The sequence below is a fragment of the Mus pahari genome, chromosome 15, assembly GCF_900095145.1.
Source record: "Mus pahari chromosome 15, PAHARI_EIJ_v1.1, whole genome shotgun sequence".
Lineage (NCBI taxonomy): Eukaryota > Metazoa > Chordata > Mammalia > Rodentia > Muridae > Mus > Mus pahari.
In genome coordinates, this window is record NC_034604.1 from 71,879,926 (window position 1) to 71,907,142 (window position 27,217).

Sequence of the window (27,217 nt, forward strand, 5' to 3'; positions counted from 1 at the left end):
AGGAGAGGAGAGGAGAGGAGAGGAGAGGAGAGGAGAGGAGAGAAGAGAAGAGAAGAGAAGAGAAGAAGAGAACTCTAGAACAGTATGTCTCAACAGACCTTCCCAAAAAATAAGACTGGGTATTAGCACTATTTAATATGGTAGGGGTACATATATACTAGGAATGTGGTAGTAATAATGAAAATATATAACTTTTAACTTTCTTTAACTTTAATTAATTCAATTTTAAAGAAAGATGTGCTAAAATATAAATCTGTTAAGAGATGAATAAAAGAAGGAAGCTGCTGGTTTTTAATGATAACTCCTAGAAATGATTGACCAAGTCATGATGACCACAGGGCAAATGTTCCTAGTATCACACCTTCCTCTATAGCTTGCAGCATAATTATGTGATAAGAATATAATGCTTGTCTATTATAGCAGGATGTGTAGAATGAAAAGGACGGGGTATATCAATCAACAAGATGCTTAGAGGCCCAGTGAATGGCTTACTTAGTATAAGCAGGGCACTGTGTCACCCAACATGCTATGTTCTTTGCATATCTCTACATTAAGCATCAGCCAAGTGGAAGAGAATACCTCCTTTTGGTAATGAGGTGAAGTACCACCAATCAGCGAGCATAAATAACTCATTTGTAGGAAAAGGTGACCTTCCATAAGTAGTCAAGAAGGCAGAATTACCTAGGTGAGTCTGTCTGCTGTCAAAATCTGCATCTCAAAAATATATCACTTTTGTTTTTTGTTTGTTTGTTTGTTTTCAACACCATTATGCCTGCTTGAAGAAATGACCTGGAAACCCAGTCTCACCTGATATTAGACAGAAGAGCACATAATAGCCAGCATTGCTTGGGTCTACCAAGCTGGAGATTGATCTCATGACAGAAAAGAGAACTCTATCAAAATAAGAGCAGCTGTTTGCCTCAAGAGAATCGGAACAGACTTCAAATAACATGGTTAGCTCAAGAGCTGTCAAACTAAACAGTTTCTATTTTGTTTTGTGTATTAAAAACCCTTGCTCAGTTTTGTGGGTTTTTTTTGGGGGGGGGGGAGCTAAATGTATTCACAAGTTATATTTAAATGGTGGGGGCAGAAAGAGGACTCTTGTTTGTTTTTAGTGCAATTTTCCAGTGTCTTAAAAACTTTAGACTACGTACTGGAAAACTTGGTCTCTAATAAATCTAAACCTACCCAGTGCCTCTGGTATTCTCTTTTGTGCTCTCCAGCCCCATTTCAGAGCTGGGGCAGCAACTCTTCTCAAATGAAGCCTTAGTTCCTTTATACAGGGATTCCCCAACTGCATTGTCCTCAGAATCAATTGGCTGATGATTCTTCAAATGGAGTTCCAGGACCCAGACTAGTCTGAACAGAGAGAGAACTTTCCTGATGTGGGCTGGGGACCCATTAGGGTTGGGAGGCCTGGCACCTGAAGCAGCTACTCCCATTGCATTGGCAGTCAGGAAGCAGCTAGTTACAATCTCTTTGGGAGAGAATTACTTCTCTGCCGTCTACCCCACCCCCAACTTCAGTATCTGTATGAATTTCAATAAACATGATTATCATTTAGATATCAACTTTCTATCATTTTTCTAGGGAGGATTTCTAATAGCTCTACAATAAAGTACTGCTGTATTGGTCGATATTAATAAAGGCAAAGGAGTAGGAAGACAACACATGGATTATTGTTGTTATAACTATAAAAAGATGAAAAAGCACTATAAAGACTATATCAATTATACTATGTTTTACTGTCACTCAGAAGTCCCTGGAGGGTATCATATTTATACCCAGTATCCCTTAGAGAGAGAGAGAGAGAGATGGATGTTTTGTAACTTCTAACATAGTATTTCCATTTGGGCATTCCCTCAATATTGAGGGTATGTGACAGCAGTTGAAAAACAGATGCAAAGCCAAACAAGGGATCATCTGAAAGAATGCAGCATCTCCTGTTATTTGATCACTATATTCCCTGAGCATTTAATCCTCTCAAATATTTTGCAATCACTTCCTTTAATTACAGAGAAAACACACTGGAGTGACATGGGTGTGCGGGAGCATCCCCTTCTGTTTCCTTCTTTCTGTTTAATCAAGAATTTGAATCACCTTTCAGCTTCCTAATCCTATAATCCTAAAAGGAATTTACTGTGTTCCAAACTCAGGCTTGGCAAGTAGAACCTGGAGCTCTCTGATTAAGACTGCCAGAGAGAGGGGAGAAGAAACCTGGAAGCAGGCTTCCTACCTTGCTCCCTGGGACTTGGGAAATTAGGGACCCTTGCCTAGACTCTGAGACAATATTCAGAAGATATACCTGGGAACCTGAGACAGGTTTGCCTGGGGTACTTCTTAAAATCTTCTGTGGGAGCAGAAAGCCACATTAAATTGAAGATTGGAAGTGGCAAATCCTTTTTTTTTTATCCAAGTCATATTCAAGCCTATCAAAACTTGAGAGCCATGTGGCCATTCATGCACACGCTTAATATACACTCACTCTATTACTGTACTCCTTCTGGGGAACCCATTAGTAGTTGATGTAATAACCCAGTTTGAAGATACTAATTCACAGGTACATAAGATGTGTCAGTGTTGTGTTTAGGAAGGTGCTAGATGACACTCTTATGGAATCTAGAAAGAAGAGGGAAGGATAAAGAAATGGTTATCTCTGTAGTTCTAGCCACACTGAACACTGGGATAAGATGTCCTCAGTGTGCCTGGGTACCAATCTTTAGAGGTTCAGAAACAGCATCTAGAGTGTCCACCATTTTGGGATGTGCCACTCTTCCAATATTTTGGCCTACTGCCTCCTTAAACCACTGTCAAATAGTGGACATTTTCACACCCTAAACCACACCCACACTCCATACCCAAAGTACACCAATGTCCCTTTTCTAGCTAAAAGTCTATATAGTTCTGCTTCAGTGAATATGGTCACCATAATAAAGCCTTAAAGGTCAAATGTAGGGTTAAATTATGTCCTCTTAATATGCCTGAAGCCATTCTTTTCTTTTATCTGCCAAGATGGCCTCTTTTCTTCAAAACCCAATGCAGTTATTCTTGCTTATGCCTTCACCAGCCACATGGCTGCCTGTCCTTCTGTCTTCACCTCCTCTCTGAGAGCAGGGGCAACATTTCCAGGTTTTGTTTTGTTTTGTTTTGTTTTGAATCTGCTCTCAGGGATGCACTTGCACTGTTTCTCACAGAGCTCAATTAATGCTGCAGACTGGGAAGAGATGATGGCCTCTGCTTGATTCAGAAATCTCAGTGAAATGAGCCCATGTGGTCCAGACCACATGCCGAGAGGAACAGGGGAGGAAAAGGGATTTGCAGTACACCTTCTCATCAGCCCCGGGTGGCTAAATGGGGCAGATTCCTTTCCCAGAGCCTCCATATGCTCCACTCATGTGGATCAATAGAAGCAACACATTGTCTTCACAGAGCTTTAGATTCTTGCCCAGATTGTTTTTCTCCCCAAACGTGGGATGCCCTGAAGCTGCAGTTGCTGCAAAGAATAGGAAAGCAGCCATGGTGTTTCAACACCGAGTGGGTCCTGCCTCAATAACTTGTGTTTGTGGTGACTCCCAAAGACCTCCTCCTAGAACCTAGAAGCAGAATAATGGAGCAACTCTGGTGCTCAAACACAACCTTAATTTCCAAAGTGCTCTTTTCTAACAAGGCAGCAGAACTAAAGTTAGGAGCACGCAGCTGCCCAGGCAGCGTCCGAGCATGGTCCCAACAGGGAGGCGTCAACACGCTTGGGCTGGCAGCTGGGTAAACACTTCTGATAAAGCCTCACGGTTGTGATAGAGCCTCATGGTGCTGATGGTACAGTTGGATGTGGAGGGAGCTGTTTAAATGTCTGTAAGCAGATTACTTAGTAATCTCAGGACAGACAGAAAACAAGCAGATGGAAAGAAAGACAAACAAGGATAGGATGGGAGACAGAATTATAAGCCAGGAAGGGGGATGGGGATTTTGAGCCCATAGAACCAAAACCTGGTGAAGAGGGAGGAGAAAGTTACAGCCCTCTTCTCATCTGTCAAGGGCAGACAGACGGAAGGTTCGTTGGTGATAGTCAAGCCAGTGAGAGCAACCAGCACATGGGTCTCAGCTAAACATAAAACGTTTCCTGGAAACCCAATACGGTTCAGAGACAGACATGCTCCTGGGACTATTGGAAGAAGAGACTGTCTTTTGTACGATCCCAAATTATAACCACAACCCAACCTCAAGCCACAGCCTGTGCACTTAGAAGTGACTCCATCTCCCTACACATTCTACCTGCCTCTGTCCACCTGTGAAGGGCGGTCAATGTACAGAAAACACCAGCAGTTTAAGATGGTTAAATACAACACATATACATACGCAGCCCTGATGAGACTGGAATGTTCCTCTTCAACACGATTACGAATGGAGAAAGAACATAATTTAAACGTACGTAATGCTATACAGAGAGGTATGCAGAGAGAGGGGGGAATACATTGTTACTGTGCTATCGTGGTATTATGGCAAATTCTCTTTATAAACTCTTCCAACTTGTCTCATAATAGTAATAGCTTATAAAGTACATTCAGTGTGCTATTTTTCTTATTGGGTGAAATAGATAAAACTGAACATTTTAGTTTCCCTGAAAAGAAGTGTCTTATTTCCAATAAACACGGGGTTATTCAGTTCATAAAGCCCTGTGACTATCTATTCTTAGCTACTTGGCCACTTGGAGGATAACAGAGACATTTAAAGAGACCCCCATCTCTCATCACTGGTGTCTTCCCACAGGGAGGCAGTACTGGGTTGTGGAGTGAGCACTGATCTATGAGTTTACCTACCTGCCCCAAGCACTTGGTGTGGCACCTTGGCCAGCATTTCACGCCTTTGCCAAAGCTATTGCCAGATCCTTGTGGTAATGGCTGTGTGATGCAACTATAATTATCCCACAGAGAAGAATGGACACCATTGGATTCCCAGGAAGAATAGACCCAAACTCACAGTACTCACCGATCCTAAGTTTCCTTAACTAAGTAAGTTGCAAAGACTTTGATGCCCAGGATTTGATGTGGGACATGGCTTTTTGGTTACCTTTTTAACAAGGAGTTGAATTAAATGGACATCTGTTTCCCATTACTAAAATTCATTTAGATTTTGGTGGTGGTCCTTTGCTGATGACTGGTCATGTTTATACTATACTGGTCCTACTTATTTTTACACATAAGTTAAGAGAACAAAACAGCCTATTTATTTATTTATTTATTTATTTATTTATTTATTTATTTATTTAATTAGCAGGTATTTTAAAATGACTGGCAGTAACGAAGAGCTTTTTTCTTTAAATCTACAGTCTTTGTATCATTGTGTGCTCATAATTAACCATCTTTATTATCTCCCTGCTCCCTTATACAGTGATGCCTTTATTTCCAGCTCACCAAGGAGATCTTTAAGTGTACAAAATAATTGTCATGATAATCTAGCGACTACAGTATCACTGCCTCCTAAGGGCCTCACTACATGTAAGGGCAAAGAGAAAAGGATCTATGAACATCACCAGGAGCACAAGTCTAGACACACACCTGGGAGTGTATGTTCCTGGGAGGCAAGCTACAAGTCTCCACTGGGAAGAATATGTAAAAGAAGTTTATATTTACACTAGCATCCTACATGTCTGGCTAAATGAAAGGCTTTTTGCCAAGCTTCAAAATGGGAAGAAAAACCAGCTCCTGCTCTTGGAGAGGGGGCAGTCACTTGCTTGATGTGGTGAGGTGGGAAGCTAGGAGGATGCTGGGTAGAAATCTGAAGAGTGGACAGGGTTTTCATGTTTTTAATTTTAGCCTGAAACATGTCTTTGTTTTCTGAAATCATTTGCTTAAACTTTCTTCTTAATTGTGCGGTGAGTGGCTGAAGATTTGGTGGCAGTCTCACAGTGAGTTATGCCCACTATCCTTGTTCCATGTTAGAATAAGGAATGGACAACTGGGCACATGCTATATATGATACTTCCTTAAAATGCTGCAATCATGTGAAATAGTATGAAATGAATTTTCATCTCAAGCTACTCAAACCACATCAGTATGTTTATCCATGTACATCGCACATGCTTAAGAACAAAATTTGCACTTTCTGGTATGCTGATGTCCCTGCCTTTATCAACATACCTCTTTTGTCCCCAACCCCTTTTGTGTATAGTCATTCATTATATTAAAATCATAGTTTACTAACAAGGCCTGAAGGATCAATTAGAAAAGTACAAACACGAAACAGGGAAACACTTGTTCCTCCAGGAAGCCGAGATTAGGACTTCACTGGCTAAAGAACATTGACCTATCAGTCCTCAGGCTGAGGCCTTTCTATCTGGCAAGCAGCCTCATAGCAATCAGAAAGGCAGGTGAACGCTGGGGACCACATGGCATGCGCTGGACTCTCACCTCCCCCAGTGACAACATGAAATTGTGAAGTCTATAAATCTCTTCATGCTCCAGGTTCCCTGTTTCCCGAATGAAGCCTACTTGTACCCTATCCCAAGTGCTATTATGAGAATTTGGGAAGAATCTCTTACATTAAATACTTGGAGATACAAGAACTGTTTTATAGTTTGGATTATATCACAATTTGGAATATGTATATGCATATATGTGTATGTTTATGTATCACACACATATTATATATAATATGTTAAAGACACAGAGAGAAAACAGAGATACAATGAGACACAGGCATATATATATATATATATATATATATATATATATATATATACACACACACACACACACACACACACACATTCAGGTAGGGAGGCGGCGGGGAGGGAGAGAGAGAGATTGGGGCTGAGGGTCAGGTCTAAACCTCAAATCCATTTGTACTTTATATTTATAGTTTATATGAATAGATGTATAATTTTATAGTGCTAAGATTTTAATAAGCATTTCTCTCTCTCTCTCTCTCTCTCTCTCTCTCTCTCTCTCTCTCTCTCCCTCTCCCACTCTCCCTCTCTCTCTCAAAATTGGGGTGAACACATCTGTTTTAACTATCCAAATCCTTCATTTAGATTGCATTATTTTAGGTGGTGGAGAAGACCTGAACATGGAGAAATGAGTGGAAGCTGATCCAGGATGGGGGCAGCAGTTGTCTTCTGATCATTTTGAGAGAGCAGTAGTTGCTAAAATAGACATCATAATTGTAGATGGCAGACTTTGAAGTAGAAAATCCCAGTGAAGACTGCTAACAAATACATGCCATTAGCTAGTCCCATTAGCATGCTATGCCAACCCTTGAGGACCTTGTCCATAAGAAGACACCATAGGAGTCTGTAGAGGAAGACAACCACAACAGACCAGAGGCACGGAGAGCAGTAACCAAAGCTTGGCTGAGAAAACAAGATGCATTTATCTTAGAGATAAGATTTAAGCGAGTTTATTAATTATTTCCAAATGTTGGAATTATGTGTATCACAGAGACAAATTATAGTACAGGTATTACAATAGATATAAATTTCAAGGAGATGCATTTGAACCTAATAAAGAATAATTTCCAAACAATAAAACCTATTCAATAACTACATATGTTGCCTGGCGCAGTAGGAAACAGTCACTGGAAACATTCAACCACAGATGAGATGATCTAATAGGTAGATTTAATTGAATTTTTAAATTGATCACAGGATCTCATCATATATAACATTTACCAGGACAAACATTCTACACAGTAATGGAGGTATATTGGTGATTTAAATGTTCTAAAGCTGTGCATAAGCTATTATTAATTTTTTTTTTTAGGGAATAGAAAAGCTGGGCATCAATGTCAAGAGTCTCACACATGCCAAGCTAGAGCCAAACGAGTTGGCCTCCAAGGAATCATAACTTCAAAGCTGATTGTCCTTGTTCACTGGAGTTGAGAGCCTCACACAGCCAGACAAGAGTTCCACCACTGAGCCATACCCCTCAGACCCCAAGGCAACATTATTCCAATGTAGATTGTCCTGGGCCACAAGATTTGAAGGATCTATTAAACTCTTGGAGAAGGGATTTTGGTTCTTGCCCTCAGTCCCCATGTAACCCTAGACCTGGAATTCATCAAATGCCAAAGCTGTGTAATCTCAAGCACATCCACCGATGAAGGGACCGTCCTTCATGCAATAGAGCTTTTACTCTTAGACAGCATTAGCTCAGATTTGTTTTTAGCACTTGAAAAAACAAACAAAAAGTAGAAAACACTTGTTTTATGTAAACCCCTTTCCCCCATGTATGCCTAAAACCTGTCAAAATGTTTGACTGTGGAAGGATTATTGGGGATTTGCTTGATGAGACATTTCAGCACGATTTCTCCCGTTTCGTTTCTTCTCACATGAGGCACTCCCCATTGCCTCAGCATTGAGTCTGAGTTCCTCATTTTGTAGGTGGATTTGATTAATATGTCTGTCGATCATGTGCAAATTCCTTTGAGAAAATGAAAAGTAATGTTCCAGCACTTAAAAATGATGTCTTTTACCATTCTGATCTCAAGAAGTTTATGACAAAATTTCTGTAAAAGTCATCTGGCAAAAAAAGTAGAGAAGAAAAGTTCCCCTCCCGGCCCCCCTTTATTCTCTCTAGGCTAGGGATAGAACTCAGGTCCTTATGCACACTGGACAAGTCCTAAGATAGACTCCCAGCCAAAGGTACCCAGTTTATAAAGAAACCAAAATTGTTTGGCATAAACTATAAACTGAAATAAATGCTTTTCTTTTTCAAGTTTCTATGGTCATGGTGTTTTGTTGCCGCAGTAGAGAGAACATGTTGAAAGGATCCTAGGGTGCAAAAAAGTCCAACAGCATATAGACCCAAAGCCCTGGACTGTTTCCAGATGTGCTCTTTTCTTGCTGTTCCACATGAAAACCTAGCAGGACTAGAACAAGAACATATCAATTAGCAAATCCTTCGGGGGTGAGGATGCTGATGAGGGACGCCACTGGTTAAAGAGTTCAGTTAGAAGGAATAAGTTTAGGAAATTTATTGCAAAAAGGTAACTATAACTACATCAGTATCACAGGGTTATGTACAAGTTTGAAATAATTCTCTGAGAATTCCATCCAATGCAGTTGGGACATGTTTGGCCCGCTCCACTCCTTCCCTGTGCACACTATCAAGTCTCCTGTTCAGTACTTCCCCATTTTGAGATCACTTCTCTTCTGTTTCTATTCTTTCCCCATTGAGTCCAATTGGTGGTACCCAGCCAGTCTTAGAATTGCAGACCCAATGGCCAACTTACCAATACATTTAAAATGTGTGCATCACCAAGAAATGACAAGAGGTAAAAGGTAAGTTATTATAATCTAGTATTTTTTTCCTTTCTACTGTGTTTGGTTCTATTAAAACATCATGCTATATAGTTTGTGAATAATTTTCTCAGAAAAATAAACATGCTAATTGAATAAAATATTTTCATTCATGGTTGGGGAAATTATATTCTCTTATTGTAGAAAGAGATATATTCCAATGAATGGGCTTTTTCAGAAATATTTCTGCTGATCAGTTGATTTTCAACACTGCAATGGTCCATGCAGATGACAAGAAGTTCCTTATGTATAAGTTAATCATAAACTTTGTCCTAAATGATTAGACTTATGATGATGTTTGACCTATGTGTATCAACACAGATCCTGGCTAAGGTAATCAGTTTATTGTCAATAGTTTAGCAATCCTTTAAGAATCCTGGGTGAGGATGCACTGAATCTGGCTCTCAACATCATGGCTTTTATGTGGCAAATCTGTACAGACTCTGTAGTGGAGACCCTGTCACTATCCAGGAATTCTTCTGTGCTCTCTAGGGAAAAGAGTGATTTTTCATTTCTAAAACAGTGTTTTTTATGGGTTCTAAGATCATACAGCACATGGCTGCAGCTGAAATAAATTTTACCAGTTAATCAAGGTATCCAAATTTAGAAATCCAAGTCCTTTGTCTGCTGTTTAAAGGACAAGTTTGGTAGAGATGAGAAATTAGCTCCAAAGCTAGCTGTCAAATAATTAGAGGAAAAATGCGCATCATAGTTCAAAATATGGAGCCTCCTCTTTAGAGCCTTTGCTTAGTTGGGAAAGTGAGGAAAAGCATCTTAAACACCAGTATAGAGCTGTTGCTGTCCTTAAAAATTAATGCAAGAATTGGAAAAGTCTTAGAATTAAAGCATTTACTTCTGTTTTGAAAGGCTCAAAGACAAGAGATGAGGGGGTTATGACTTATTATAACAGGGGGCGGGGGAAATTTCCCAGAAGATACTCAACTTTCAAGTCAATTAAGACTTGCAGGTATCAATTCATGACATCAATTTGATGTTCTTCTCCAGAAATAAAAAAGTGGAAGACAGCAGTTTCCACTTGCTGTAGAGTAGCCAGCCACGCTATTATTCAGAACTGCCCCTTACAAATCTGGGAAAGAATGGGTGGCTGCCATTTTGGACACATCTAAGCCTTCTTCCCAGTCTCCTGGGATACAAACGTCAAGCTAAAGCAATAAGCTGGCTAGTGTTGGTTCTCAACTTTTTGCAGACCTCTTTGTCTCTTTTTCTTGTTCTTCCAATTTACTATCAATCATTCTCCATGCTCCCAAACCCTGGGTGGGCTGTCAGAGGGATCAGCGCTATTGGTCTTCAATGGCCTCGCCATTGAGAGTCACTGCTTATAGAAACTTACTCTGAGGATAAACATAATAGAGAGAGGCATGAAGCCTTGATGACAAGGTAAGTCTGTGGGAAATGAGCAGATTTGTTGTTGTAGCTTTAATAAAAGGACAAGGCTCCTTCCTCTATCTGCTGTATAACTTTGCACCAAATTGGAAGCTCATTCCTTCTGGTGCCAGTCCAATTCATAAGGCTGGAAGTAAGAGAAGTCTTTAGCTAAAGGAAAGAGTAAACAATACGAGCTTTGAAGTGCTACTTCGAGGATTCCTGTCACAGGGTTCCTTCAAGCTCTGACCTGAGCAACACTCCTGAGCCTACTGTATAAGTGGCCTAGAGTAGCTGCTAAGGAAACAGTAAAAGAGAGGCAGAGCTAATTGGCTTATGAGAAAAAAAAAAAAAAAAAAAAAAAAAAAAAAAAATGGAATGTATTAGTTCTGTCTCTAACCAGTTGAAGTGCACGGCTTCAGGCTCAACTTCTGTGAGAATCACTAAAGAGCTCTGTGCAGAATGTGAGCACATTCTTCATCAGAGAGCAGAATCACACTCAGGAAGGCACCCCATCTGCAAGCACATGGGATGCTTTGCCTAACAAGCTACCTACTTTACTGTGTAAGGTCCATATTGGAACTAAGAAAATGACCTTATCTCTATGCTATTCCACATCTTTCCTAGCTTGGCTACACTGCTTCACATCCCAGTCTCCACTCTTCTTTGCAAGCCTTTCATTTGGAACCCTAGTTCTTGCCACTTGTAGTTAGCTATTCTTGCACTTCCCCTTATCAGGTCTCTGACCACCTCTCTTCAGCTTTTGGCTTCCTGATGCTCTCTACCTATTCAGATATGCCATATATTTAATATATTGTGTACCTTTCCATGTAGCTAGTGGTCCCTGACTATCACCCACTCTGAATGTTCACCCTAGAAAAATTGTCCAAGCTACTCCTAGATCTGGTGTTCTTCCCCTCAACATCTGCACTGCCCCTGGCCTAACCCTCTGCAAACCCCAGACTGTTTTGCTGCTATTTTGATTTTAGGTGAGGACAGGGAAAGCCCTCCATTCATTATCAGAACTGCTTTCTCTGCCCTAAGGTAAGAAAGACTCACAAGGGGAATTCCCAGGTAAACTTGTTCTTGTTTAGAGTAGCCAGGCATAGCTATAGACACCTGGCAGGCTGGGTTAATGTGCCAACCAGGAACCTGGGATTTTCCCAGCTGAGAACAGTAGCCCAGTTGATAAAGGGGAGGTAATTTCTATGTGTGAGTGACTTGTGGCTTCCAGGCGAATGGTGTTCACCTCTCTTTAGTCATCGACACTTCCTAAGGACCCATGTGGAAATAAGCAGAGGGAGAAAAAGCAATAAAAAACAAAACAAAACAAAACAAAACAAAACAAAACAAAACAAAAATCTCGCTATAACTGAGCATCAATTCTACCATTTATGTTCTGCTGTTGTCTAATCCTTGCAATAATAGTCAGAAGGAGTTAATGCCACCCTTTTCGATGATTAATGTTTACTGTTCACTTGGCACTAGAATCACTTAGGGCACACGCCTCACAGCACGCCGGGGATTTTCTTGAATGAATTCATTGAGCTATGGAGACTCATCCTAAACATGACCATGGACTGGGGTCCTGCACTAAATGAGAGAGGGGTTGGGTGGGGAATGTGGGCATTCATGTCTCTCTGCTTCCTGACTGTGACTGTATTATTGTGGACAGCTCACTATGGCTTCTGACTCCATGCCATCAGCACCATGATGAACTGCGAGCCAAATAAACCCTTCTTCCCTTGAGTTGTTTTTGTCAAGTATTTTTCTCAAGGAAGGAGAGAAGCAATGGGCATGGCATGTTTCCGATGAGAAAATAAAAGCAAGACCCTACAGGTATAAAGAGGAATAGTGAAATTTTCAAGATCACATTTTTTCCAACCTCCATGTCCAAGTTCTTCCAAAGTACCACATGGTTTAACACTATCCACTCATCTATCAAGTATTCTTAGAGACCAATATAGGCCAGGAGCTCTGTCTCTGCTAAATTAGCTATGAAAAGACCCAGTACCATGAAGGATCACTCTAGAGATATTCATTGTGAAATGCCAGTGTTTGAATGTCCTTCACAGAACTGCAGATTTGGACACTTAGTTCACATTTGACGCCACTGTTTTGGAATGCTTTATTGAACCTTTGGTATGTATGGCTAAGCTGAAGGGAGTAGAGATTCTGGATTCTGGATGTTAAATTCTGACATGAATACTGTGCAGCCTAGTCTATTGACATTTGAGGAGACCCCACCACATGCTCTTGTCGTCCTGAGTGCTGCCTTGGCCATGTGTGCTACAATAAACTGAACTCTACCTTCTCAACATATGAGCCCAAATAAATACTCCCATTCTTTGAGTTGCATCTTCTCAGGCATATGTTATAGTGGTGAGAGAAGTCAGTAATGCAGGGAGCTCTTTGAAGGCTTCATAATGTTGTCTCTACAAGGATTTCACGTTATCATCTGTGTAAGGCACCACATAGAATAAAATAAATAGGTCAACACTTTTATAAGAAGTGATGGCCAAGCCAAAGAAACCCACAGGATGAGGGTTTTCTTTTTCTTTCTTGGTAGTGAGGGCTAAAATAGAAAAGGAAAGGAATTACCTGAAAGACAGTTCTGTGGATGCTAAGCACCTCATTTTTTTATTTTAAATTAAAACCATTCTACATATAAAAGTACATCATCTAACTGACAATATCTATTCACAATAAAGGAAAGACTTTGATCTGAGCAGGGTATGACATATTTTCTAGAATAATGCTATGTTTGTTCTTAAAAACCTTTTGTTTATAATCTTTTTCATAGCCCATGGAAGTCCCACCTCCGCAGCCATAGGCAGGGTAGCAAAGAAAAGGAAAAGAAGGAAATACTAGAAATTCATATACAATTCAATAATATATACTGCTTTGGTATAAAAGAATATGGCACCTTGTTTACAAATATGACCTGGCCATAGGTCTATTCTTTACTCTCATGATCCTAAACTCTTTTATTCTGAATTAATAATATAGTTTTGGATTTAGTAATTATTGTTTATATTTTAATATATCTTAAAACTACCTGGCTATATTTTACATTAAAATCAGCAAAGCAGAGACAGAGCATACTTTGTAACATATTGTGAGAAGTAGAAAAGAACTTTTCAGAAATACAACATCCCCACAAGGTAGATCCAAAGGAAGCAGGATTGATGGAACCTCCTAGAAGGTAAGTGGACTAGCTTGTCTACATAATGGATACACACGAAGGAGGTTTACCAGTTAGCCCAGTTTTTCCTTACCTACATAATGTCCAGGGATGCTGTTGACAGAATTCCCAGTCAAACCTCTGCTTGTCTTACACTCAACTTGCCAAATAGTGTTGATATCGTCTATAGATGCTTTGTTCGTCAAGTCCTAAGGTTAGAGTTCTGCAGGCAGTTTTACCTCCATAATATTCCACAAACATCAAGGCAATGCCACTCCACTTCAGGAGTTTGATTTCAATAATTATGTTTTGACCAAAAGGCAGCAATAAGAACATATTAAAATAGGAAATTCTTAGTGCTGTGATGTACTGATGTTCGTAAGATGTCCTGAAGAATACTGTCACTACAATGTGTAAACAGATATTCTGTGGTGGGCAGACTATTTTACAACATTTCTCTTTATTCAGATTCATTCAGTTGCCAAGAATTCTGAGGATATTGGTTTTATATGATATTTTTGTTTAATCCAACTTTGCCAAACCCACTTGATTATGTGATCATCTTTCAAGACAACATCTATAAAATTTTAGAGAATATGGTTCAGAAAATGCTGGGCAGGGTTATTTTTGCATTTTCTTATAAGGAAGGTGAGATTTAAGGTTGCAAAGGAAAGGCCCATCCAGTCAGAATCTCGAAGGTTAGCATGGCCTGTCACTCAAACTGCTGTGCTCATTCAAAGGTGTGTGCACCCTAATGAAACAAGGCGAAGACAACATTCCAAATGGTGCTAACAGTGGTTGTTCCTTGGCAGTATTATAATTCTCTTTTTTGTTTTTCAAATTTTCTCCCATCAACCTGCATTGCCCTAGGCATTATGAAAGACAGATGGAGGAATAGATGAATAGATAATAGATGATAGACAGATAGATGATGCAACGATTGCCAGATGATAGATAGGTAGATAGATAATAGGTAGGTAATAGATAGATAGGTAGATAAATGATAGAAAGATAATATATAGGTAGTAGATAGATAAATAGATGATAGATGGATGGATGGATAGATAGATAGATAGATAGATAGATAGATAGATAGATAGATAGATAGATGATGTTCAGAATATCCTTCTTAAATACCAAACTCATGATTTACTGAAAGACCTCACTCCCCATGCTATCTATTTGGTAAACACCTCTTCACTGTGCCATGACACTCAGGTGTAGTGAGCTGGAAGGCCTTGCCATGTGGGTTAGAGTCTCTTTAGTGACACATTTCTATTTATGCCTTTTTGGCTTTGCTTGTGGGTCACTCAGAGTCCCTACCTTCTAATTCCAAAGTGAGTTTTTAAAAGGCTTGGTCCCAGAACTGTGTGTGTAGACAAGGGTCCTGAAGCAACTAGAAGGACCTTCGGTGGCATTGGAGATGAGTGTGGCTGTGGAAGGGGTGGCAGAGAAAAGGGAGCCACATAGGACACAAAGACTGAGCAAATGCAAGCAGGTGAGATTTAAAATTTACATGTATCGAGAGAGTGCCCTCTTCTAGGAAAATTGAGGCTCAGATAGATTATCTAACTTGACAGTGTCCCAAAAGCTAGGAAATAAAGAACCTGGGATGCTGTCCTGCCTCAGTCTACCTAATCTGTCTATGCATCTTGCTAAAAGACTTCCCTATAGGTTGTACTTGAAAGTGCCCAGTGTCCAGCTGCCAATTAGTGCCAGTGAGGTCAGTTTGTTCTGGGGGAAAACTTTCTAAATAAATTGGAAATCCATCTCTCTCCACCAGTTTCCACTGGTTTTGGATTTTCCTTCATAGAATATTTGATTTAGCAGTTATTTTAAATTTGTCGTATGTATGAAAAGTAAAGTAGAGAGGGAGGCTAGGACATTATACTCAACTCCCTGTTGTCTTAGGACAGAAAGTAATTTGAAGAAGGAGAAGGGGGTGAGGTGTTGAAGGTCTGAACCTCAGTTCTTTATCACTAGAGGTTTTGAGAAAAGTTCCCTGCTCTGCCTTTGTCCCTGCTTTGTCCTCTGTAGCACAGAGCTCATTGTCCCACCTCTTTCACATTCCTGTTCCTCTCCCAGCCTGAGAACACATTGCAAGTTACAAGATAAAGGCAACCTGGTTTTATTATTATGCACCTTCTAAACATGTTTAGCTTCTGACTCTCTCTAATGGACCACAAATGCATGTAATGAAACAGTCTTTCAAAGCCGCCCTGCTAGAGTTTTCGTAGAGACTCTCACATAGCAGGAATGAGCCACTCCAGACTGAAGAGTCTGTGGGAAAGTGACCACTAAGGTTGTCAACCAGAGCAAGCTTCCCAAGATGATCTGAGTTTAAAGACAGGGGAAAGCAGATAGATCAGCAGTATGGCTACTGTGTGACCAATATTTAGAGGGCCTCCAACCACACTCCACTGAGATTCCATTTGATGGATTGATATAAATTTGGTGGGGAACATGCAGCCACTCACAGTACTCCTCCGAGGTCACTGTTGAAAACATCAGCCTCCCCACAGGCAACGGGATCACTAGCTAGTTCCCCATTTATACTAAGGAGAAGGCTAGATGTAACACCTTGCTCTCTTCCGTTGGCAGGGGAGTCACTGATGCTGGGTATACATGCCATGACTTGAAGACCTTGTCTTCATACTTTAATATTTCATAATTTAATATTTCATTTTGTTTATTTTAGGGCCTATCTTGTCCTCAAGGGTATGGATGGCGCAAGGTCTGTCTCCTGTTTGAAAACCAGAAATAATATATGCAATAAAAAAAAAAAGGTGGTGGATTAAACTACATGCATTGGCTGAAACAGTTCGTGCAGGCATGCCCATCCTTTTGACTCTGCAATACGGCTCTGTTCTCTCTTATGTTCACACTTGAAAACCAGAAAATTGAGTTAAAAAGGAATGTAGAAAAATCATATTTTAAGTAAGTTAATTATTTCTGGGTTGGAGCCACATTCGGTTCTATCGTGGGTCACATGCAGACCTTGGAACACATTAGGCATACCTTAACTGGGAAACAGTATCTGTAGACAGCTGTGCACATACTCATGCATGAGAATGCGCTCATGCACTCAAACTTCTACCTTGGTTTCATCTTGGCTTGCAAGCCAGGCATTCTCAGCAGCACCTAAGAGCAGGAGGGCCTGGGGACCCAGGAGACTTAGTTGACAGGGACCTCTGACTGCCTTTGAACTGAGAGAACATTTTTTGTTCCCTGAGGCCAAGCAAAGTGGCATTTATCACAAGCTCGAAGAGGGGAAAGCAGGTGAAAAGATAAACAGACTGCTTGTCACCAGGCAGTGGGAACGGAAATGGTCCCCATTCTCCCTGTCCTGCCTTCAGGTGACAGTTGAGCACAAGAGGATTCCCATCTGCCTTTAGGTCTTCTCTGCACTCCCAACAGCCAGATACAGTTTCCCTCCAGCTGTCAGGCCACAGCACTCCTTTCATGGCCACTATTAGTGCCTTCCTCAGCTGGGAGTGCAAATGGTGAATCTGAATCCACTCCTCAAAGAAGCTGCAGCCAAGTGAAAATAGAAAATAGCCAATAGAAAATGAGTGTTCCACAGTCTCCGATTTCATTCCCTATGCAAAGGGGCATAGAAGGAGTGACTCTCTTCTCCTATGATTTCTTCCAATATTTGAAATGATTTGTATGTCTGAAATTCTTCCAAGTTATTCTAAAATGGAGACACTGAAAACCCCTGAACCCCCATTTGTTGCTGTTCAAAGCTTACTGAACCCCCATTTGCTGCTGTTCAAAGCTTACTGAACCCNTGCTGTTCAAAGCTTACTGAACCCCCATTTGCTGCTGTTCAAAGCTTACTGAACCCTCATTTTCTGCTGTTCAAAGCTTACTGAACCGCTGTTCAAAGCTTACTAAACCCTTGGCCAGTTCTCCACTCCAGAGCTGTATGTTTGCTATTGCTTCACAATGGTAATCTGTCCTGTGTTCCAACATGCTAAGAAGCCTTACTGTTAATCAAAAATGTGTATTTATTAAATGGAGAGCTTTTCTGAACATCAATATAGTGACCAAGTACTAGCAAACCCACTGTGCTATTACACCGAAGTCCTAGGCATTATATACAGAGAGGCAACACTGGGTCCAGCATGCTCCAGAATCCATCTCAAAAATAATCTCTCCCAGCTGTGCCTGAATCCGGATGGAGAAAAGCACATTCAGAGCTCAAAACCTTTGGGTGCAAAAGATTCTCTACAAATGCACATTTAAAGTAAACAAAACCCATCAGGCCCAAGCAGGCGACCAGTGCCTGATTGTCCTAAACACATCACACTGGAATCTGCAATTGGCAAGGTAATTGGCGTTATTACAGCTGATGGGGAATTTCTGATGCCTCCCCAGCTCTCTTTTGAAATAATACTCAGCCATTTAATTTGTCCAGCTCTCGTTCAGCTGATTGCTCTTTTCTGCTGGAGTTATCAAGAATGAAGGCCGTTGCCTCTCGAAACATTGGCAGGCAGAGACTCACGGGGGGGGGGAGGTGTCTTGCTGCACTCCCCCCCCCTTTCTTCTTACCTAGCCCTGCCTCAGGCTCCTGTTCACAGATGCCATGATACCAATAACGCAGTAAGTTCAAAGTGGGGGAATCCAGCTGATTTAATTGAAAGCTGTGTACCTTGGGTCCCAAGCTCAGAGATAATTGAAGCTCTGCTCGAAATCATGGCAAAAGGAAAGAAAAAGCTCTGGAGAATTATTAGCTAAAAATATGACCAGCAACAGAGGACATCTTCAGTATAATCCTCAAGCCAGATGGCATTACAGAAATATCAGAATTTGTCCACATACTTTTTTATGTGGGGGAAATCTGTTTTAAACTTTGCTACACAAACAGCCCCTCTTTGTAGAATGGGCTCTACAAATAACTCTGGAACATCTTATTGTTTCACTGGAAGCACACAGGTTTTTGTTCACAGTCCCTATTTTGGAATTTCTGTTCCTCCCCAGATTAGGGACAGGCGAGCCAAATTCAGACAGCTGTGTTTTCTCACAATGCCGACCAGGCTGGCAGACACAGACCTCTCTTTGTAGTCTGTGAGCTACTTGCCCTGTTGGTCCATGACGGATGGATGGAGTGGTAGAAACAAGAGCCCCGTGACCAGAATGGTCTCTTTGGCAGGTACCACTGCAGTCATAGCGCCCATTAAATCCAGAGCACCTCTTGTCTTATTCTAATATATAAGAAACTGATTAAGGATGACAAAAATCATCACACGAACTCCCACAAGCTCTTGCACCTTAGTAGTGCTCTTCCTCGTTGAAAATTCTAGTCAGTGAATCATGGGATTAATCATTCTTCTGTGGGGCAGGGGTCAAAGAGAATTTATGAAAATAAGTTTAGGAATGCCATTAAAATAAGCCAATGCTCTGCCGGTTGGAAGGCTCCCCATTCATTTAAGATAAATTTTAATATTTTGTAGATATTTCTCTTCAGTGAGTAATAGCTATAATGCTAATTTTGAAAGTGTCTTACGGAGGAGGAAGGAACGCATAGCACTCGAATGCACTTGAGGGTACCCTCCCAGGCCAAGTCGCCTTGCCAATCTTGGCTGATATCAGTCAAGCTGTCTTACCCCATCCCCTTCTGTGGTCACAGCATCTGCCATTGCTCACTTCAGACGGCAAGTGGCTCGAGGGGACAAGTAAAAAGGGCTCAGGGGTCACTGCTCTTCTTTATTTGTTTGGAGACTATGTGGTTTTGTTTGGAGGGGGGTAGAATGCCATACTGGGCTCATATGACCTTGGGAACTGTAATTTGTACTCTGGGACCTCAGGTATCTGTGACCAATTTTAATTATGTAGAGTTGAGAGTAATAAGGATTGCAGTGCATACTTATAGAGTACTTACGCCATGCTTAACACATTGGATCTTACTCAAAGTAGCCTAGGAAAAGTACCCTTCACTGTCAAGATCACGGGTCTCATAAAAGTAAGCTAGAACTTTTTTTTTTTTTAATTGAAGCCATAGCACTAGGCAGAGACAGACCTGTGGCTCAAACATACCAGTATGGGCCCAGAACTGGCCTTCTAAACTGCTACTCTCCATAGCAATGGAAAATGTTCTCCTTAATCTTCCCGCTGGAACTACAAGGTGAAGGAGCACTGTGTTTTGTTAGTAAATAAGCACCGGCATCTACTACTTAGATGTTCACATGTCTCAGCACTGCTTATGTGCCTTTTGACCTGTGTACCACTGGCTTGAGTGGAAGAAAGGGTCCCATTAGAGTCTCTGGTCCTTAACATGTAGAAAGCAGAGAGAGAGGAAAGGATCTTAGTAAGTGGAAAGGAAACAGGAAGGAAGATGGTGGCCACTGTTGGGAAATAGCAGAACTGTGGTGGAGACAGATTGCAGAATGAATGCTGTCTCCAGCCACTAGCAAGAAGATGGCCAAAAGAAGGGAAAAGCAAGCTGCCACACAAGGCTCATCTCCTAGGGGTCTTCTAAGGTTTTCAAATGTGCCTTTGTTTGGTGGATGATAGGGGAAGGAGATGGAGGGATAAGAAGGTAGGGGTGGATCAATAAGAGGAGTAGAACTAACTTTAGAGGCAAAAATTGTTCATTGGCCGGAGAAGTAACCTTTCCTCATGAGGGAGGTTTAGAACAATCCCGCTGATGAACTTATGAAGAAACCTCTCAAAGCACTAATGGGGAATTTGCATTTACTCCATGGCAGCCATTCTCAAACCTTCAAAATGGAGGAAAACATTCTGGTAAACATTCATACAGAAAGGAGGGTGTGCGACTCAGCCACAGTGAGCACAGATGTTTGAGATGTGGAGGCCCTAAGTACGGAGCACGGGGAAAGAACTTCTAGAAAATTCCCATGCAGGCTCTTTTTACTATAAAGAGAAAGACTAGATCACAAAAACTAAAACACAAGGTCAGGGGAAAGAGTTCCAGGATAATTAGATGCAGGAGTCTCAGGGGTTTACAGGATTGATCGTACCCTTCCTCCTTGTTGCTAAGATATGATGTTCTCATTTGGAGGAAGAGAAAACTACAGTTAAAAGCACAGAGTATTATCCATAGTCAGTCTCCACTGGTAATCCCTCACTTTCTTGCATTTCTGTTCTGAATAGTTGAACTTGATGCAGCATTGGGAGGCCCTGCATGTGGGAAGCCTAGCAGAGAGAGCCTACATTGATTCCATTGATAAAGTGGAAAGGATCTCTGTGTATGGCTAACCCTTTCCTCTTCCATTCCCTACCTGTTGTTTATCAATTTTCCTGAGTGTGAAGGGCTCCACATTTGGTGTACTTGGCTCCACCTGCACATGCCTCTCAGGTGGTCAAAACATCTTGGAAGTCAGAAACAAAATATCCACTGAAGTCTAAAGCGATTTAGTATCCCAAGAGAGCATATTAAGCCTTCAGAATATCCCCCCTTGAAATGCCAGGCTCTCTGGAAAACACCTGGAGAAGTTTTCTCTCCAGGACCAAATGCCAATACTGAAAAAAAAAAAATCTAGCAGTACAAAAAAATATAAGCTTCTTACATGAAATTCATGGTTTTCCATATGAAAAATAGTTAAGAGAATTTTATTACAGCTTATATATTTGCATATGAGCAAATACATTTTGTAAGAATGGTCTGTTATGATCACAGGTATCCATATCTGCTAAGAAAATAATTAAAACTTTGGCTGCCTTTGGAATTACAGGGAGAGATATCCTTGTTTTGTGTGGCTGCTCTAGAGGTGACAAGAAAGGTGCCTTTCCAGGTGGTCCTCTAGAGGAGTGACATTTTTCATAAAGTAAAGATGCAGCTAGAGGCTCACAGAATAAAAAGACACCATCCAAATGGTCTCCTTTCATTGAAAGTAGGAAATGATGACAGTAAAAACCAGAACAGAGCTTTCCAGTGATTTGTAGGCAAGAACTAGATTTCTCCTCCAGCCATGAATACTATGAAATATTATAAAGTATATATTGCTAAGAAAACCCTCACATTCTAGAAATGTCAGATTGCTGTAAATGTTTCTAAACTCTTAACCACTAACCATTAATTATGTAGACCAATAGCATCCACTGTGTAGGTTACTCTACTGTGATTCCCATGCTTTGAAAGGCAAACAAACAAACCTCCAGAGTCTCCTGAGATCATGACATAACAGCTGAGCTCATGTAGGACCAGCCAGATGAAAGGCCTGGAGAATAAAAGCCAAGTGTTTCCAAAGCAACCACCTCAGGCAGGAGGACTCACAGATGCACCTTGCTGCAGCAGGCAGGGGAATGAGACAGACTACCGCACCTATGCATCCCCTCCTCCTTGGGGTAATGTCATCAAGAGGGACCCTTTGGATACACTTAGATCCAGAAAGAACAAAACAAACAACAACAAAACCCCACAGAAATAGTAAGAAGACCATATAAACTCAAACTCTATCACAGGCTAGTCTACCATCTTGGGCAAATTTCAATTGTAGAATGGAAATAATGAGTGATAAATGTGGGAATGGGCTGGACAGAATCCGCGCTCAGCCAAACTCCCTCTGCCTGGGACATAACAGACAACGAGATCACCTAACAAGGTTGCTATGGGAGGTTGACTTTGCAGGGCAAATTAAGTCCATGGCATGTTCCTGGCACAAGGATCTATTTGGATGGGAGATTGTTCACACCCCCTGTCTTCCAATCTTCTTTTCTACTGAAGTCTTTGTCCAGAAAAGGTGGATCCTGACTTGCTGCCGAGAGAGCTTCTGGCATTTCGTGTGTCTAGACCAGTCTAGAAGAATGCAAGCACAACTGTTATAGTTGATCCTGGACTTTTGTGTTTTCTGCAAGTTCCTCTCAGAATTTCCCCATGTCCAGGTATCTCTCAGTTTTAAAATGTGAGGTAAGAGGAGGGTGAACTAGGGGTTAGCAAAACCAGAACTTCCGTATGGACTGTCTGGTTTTGAGATGATCCCCCTTCCCCCTTTCCCCTGCTCACAAAGAGAAGAAGCCAAGGTGTCTTGCCATGGCTACGTTTATTTCCTTCCTCTACCTATTCTCCTTTCTATATGAGGCAGCTGCGAAGAAAAAAAGAAAAGGAAAAGAAAAAGAAAAAGAAAAAGAAGAAAGACTGTTTGTCTGGGAGTTTAGGAAGGAAATGAGAAGGGCAGAAACTCTGCCAAACTGGAAGAAGTCAATGTGCTTTGCAGCAATCTTTCTATTGCTTTAAGATGTAGAAAAGTCTTTTCTTTGGAATCTAACTCAGGAAACTCAGTATAATTTATGGAAATGTAGATGGTGCTGAATGAGTGAATTTTACCCACGGTCAGACGAAACCTGAATTATCTTTGCCATGGAAATCAGGCCTTAGTTTTACGTGTCATCTTGACACAGCCTTGGGCTACCTGAGAAGGGAGTCTCAAGGAAGAGATTCCCTGGATCAGACTGGACGTTGACATGTCTGGGGGTTGGGGGTGGCTATTGCATTGGTGGTTAACTGGTATAAGAGGGGACAGCCCACTGTGGGCTGCTCCAGTCCTCGGGCGGGTGACTATGAGGGGTGCCAGAGTCTACCTAAGCACAGGCTGGTGAGCCAGCCAGCCAGCTGTGCCCTCCGTGGTTTCCCTGGCACTTCTTTGGCAAAGGTAATACCAGGCAGTACAGCCAGCAAGCCTGTACGCAGGGTTCTGTGTGAGTTTTCACCCTGATTCCCCTCAGTGATGGACCATAGCCTGTAAACTGAAATAAACCACTTTGTCCCCCTAAGTTGCATTTAGCCAAAGCGTTTTATCAGAACAACAGAAAGGAAACCAGAGAGTCTAAACTAAAGCTGATAGCACACACGGTTAAGAACACTGATACTGGAGCCAAATCTGAATTCAAATACGGCCTTTGACATTTATAAGCCCTGTGCCCTTCACACATGTGTCTCCACCTGCTTGCTTATGAATGGGGATAAAATAATTACTGATTCCACAAATCAATCTAATGATTAAAAGTTCACAGCATTTCTACCTACCTATAGTACATTTGAAATAAGTGTTTTGTGGTTCAACTTGACACAAACTGGAGTTATCATAGAGTAAGGATCCTCCCTTGAGGAAATGCATCCATGAGATCCAGCTGTAAGGCATTTTCTCAATTAGCGATCAAGGGGGGAGGGCCCAGCCTATTGTGGGTGGTGCCATTCCTGGGTTGGTGAGTTCCAGTCCTGTCTTCCTTTGGTGATGAACAGCAAAGTGTAAGTGTAAGCTGAATAAACCCTTTCCTTCCTAACTTGCTTCTTGGTCATGACATTTTGTACAGGAATACAAACCCTGACTAAGCCAGTAAGTCATCAGTATATAGATATTCAAGCAAAGGCAGTGTGAACACATACTAACACGTTTTGCCTGAGGTCAATGGCAGCTGGATGCTCTGGAAATACCAGAGCCACGTGTTGATGTTTATATCTGTTGATACTGAGTTTATGTGCAGCTGCCTTCCATTCTGAGTCAAGTCAGATAATGGTTATTTTGTTCTGACTGTAACAAATCAACTATGAAATAGTGTAGCTAACTGCAGAAACATCTAAATATGAGCTAGATATTAGAAAATTCTAAGGAACCAGCGATAGTTTTGATAGGCATGACAATGGCTTATGATTGTTTTTAAGGCTCATATTAGTTTGATAAGCTTAACTGGGTATTTATTTTAAAAGTAAAAAGAAATGATGATTGGGGTTTGATTGAAAATAACCCTTCTAACTAAAGCCAAAGTAAATGGGAATATAGCAGAAGTAAGAGCGGTGAACAGTATTGATTACTGAAGCAGCCCCAGTGGTGTTTGGTGGTCAATTTATCTCAGCTCTGGGGAGTGACGACCAGTGACTTTGTCAATGGATGATCAATTGCTAATAGTTTACAATTTATAAAAGGGCTACATAAACCATGGAAATCGTCAATGATACCAATAGGGCCTTCCTTGTAGCATATCAGTGAGTGTGTGTGTGTGTGTGTGTGTGTGTATGGCAGGGGGCATAAAGGATCTGAGACATACAGAAAAACAGGGTAGTGTGTAGTGTGGTAGTGTGAAAAACAGAGAGATTTCTGTTACCTAATCACCATCTCATTCGCCAGGAATCCTTGTGGGATTCCTTTTTCTAATACTTTGGTGTACAAAAGCACCCCTCCCCCAAAACAGTTCTAGGTTTTAGAATATTCTGCCAAAATTATTCTTTATGATGTATCATTTTTATGGATTTAATATATAATATATCCATAATGTAACCTACATCTATAATATATTGTATTTGAAACTTTAAAATAGTTAAAATTTAAAGTCCAACTAATTTTTTAGATTTCTAAGACCTGAAAATTGGCTCTAACTCGATCCCTTAGTATTTCTTTTTTTTTTTTTTAATGTGGCACCTTTAGCAGCAGGCACAGAAAGCAAACTTCCATGTCGCCAGAACCCAGGCCAAGCATTGCCACTCTGGCTCAGGGTTCATCCGGGCCTCACCTGCCCTGGAATCAAGTTCCCACCTCATAAGTCTTCTCTGTTTTCCTAACCCAAGTGAGCGACACCTCGACTTGGACACCTGTCCCACTGGCTCCACAGAGATAGCCTCTTTTCATTGTCTGCGTTTTCAAATAATTTATTCTGTACCTCCACAGTGGAAGACATACCTCCATCATTCACATGGGCTTTCTTTCTGGAGCACTATCTCATTTAATCCTCGCAACAATAAGATACACTCTAAGACATTTTTTTTTTTTAATAAGAAAAAATAAGATCAAAGTCACTAGATATCTTTCTCAAATTCTTAAAGACTTTTTTTTTTTTTTTTGTAGACTATTCAAAGATCTAGAACTGTTTCAAGAAGTGGAAGGGTGCTTTTGTACGCTGATGAGAGACCCACACGAAGACCTTACAGGGATGTGTGTTGAGTAAGAAGGCAGTTAGACAACAGCAACTGTCATGTTCTCTATACTAAAGTGGTTTCCTGCACGTCTCTGTTCCTGTGTGTCCCTGACCATAACAACAGTTAACGTTTTAGAAATCACTACAGTTCATACATTGCTCTTATACTTGTCTCGTCCTTATATCCTTATGGTACTATACCATTTTCTTTAAAGGAAGGAGCCTCCTTTGCAATGATGGAGAGTTTACAAAAGTTGAGAACCAAGACCCATAGGCTTTCCTTTGAGAGCTGAACTGGTTTTAAAGTCTTGTACCCCCAACGCTATGGCTTAAGTTGACTAGCTGGGGCCTCATTTGGTCCCCTCGCTACGATTAGCTCTCTTCTATATTCCACCTGGGCCCTCACAAGCATGTGCACAAGATTGTGGCCATTTGTTTACAAAGTCTATGCAATTGCCACATCTTGGTGGGGACTCATAAACAAAATAGAAATGACACCAATAATTTGACACTATTTGTGTTCAAGATGAGAGGACTTGATCCTAGTATCTACTTTAGAGTGCTCCTTGGAGATCTTGGCCTACAAGGGATGACATGCCTAGGGAGGATGGATTAGGAAGTTGAGGAAGGTGCCACCATCAAGTGCAGGAATAACTAGCTGCTTGACGCCTTTCCTGTGGCATGCATGCAAAGAAAACAGCTTAATAACATAAATGTAATTTGTGACCATTGAAATCCCAATAGATATGCATGGCTGTGGATAACAAAGTGTGAAAGACTACCCCCAGATGCCACCTTCTGTTTCTGTGGTAGAAAAAGGGAAACTTGCTTTGCTTTTTTTTTTTTTACATTACAAACTCCTACTTGTAGCTTTTGCATTATGGGGTGGGAGAGGGAAGGGAGATGGAGAGGAGAAAGAAGAAAATTAAGGTTTGTATTTATTGGGCTTTCACTAGAGAAAGCCATTTCCTGTTTCTCTCAGGCATGAAGAATACTGTTGTCACAAAGGGGAATGTGTGTCCTCATTTCTGATTACTGAAGACTATAGAGGGACAACCTCTCTATAGCCACCACCTCTGGCTCTCAGGTCTGTTCTTGACTTTCACTAGTGGCCCCTGGAAATGTCAATTCTCCTCCTCCAGGTCTCCCTGGCCCTTCTCCATCCTTTTCTATTCTGTGTGGCATTGGGGTAATTTTATTTCAGGATCTGAATCCTCAGATGCCTTGGTAATAACAGGATTATTGCCAAGATGATACAAGCCTGGAAAGAGAGGTGAGGTAAAGGCTTACAGAGAGAAACATTTCAAATATATGGAACTCTGTTAGAAACTTGATTTTTCCACACTCAGAAGTTCAGTGGCACCAGCTGGGGTGTTCTTTTCTGCAAAGGCACAGTACTATGGGATTATCAAAGCAGGAGCAATTAGGGATGATAGAAAGTTTCACATGAGACGGAACCCTGGGCCTGAGCACCTCATCCATCA

General features: G+C 41.1%; 1 protein-coding gene across 1 annotated transcript in view; it reads right to left on the bottom strand.

Annotated features, from left to right (window-relative positions):
* Positions 1-27,217, bottom strand: part of Setbp1 (SET binding protein 1) — a 356,761-nt gene that overhangs the window by 133,968 nt on the left and 195,576 nt on the right. The gene's annotated exons all lie outside the window — the stretch shown is intronic.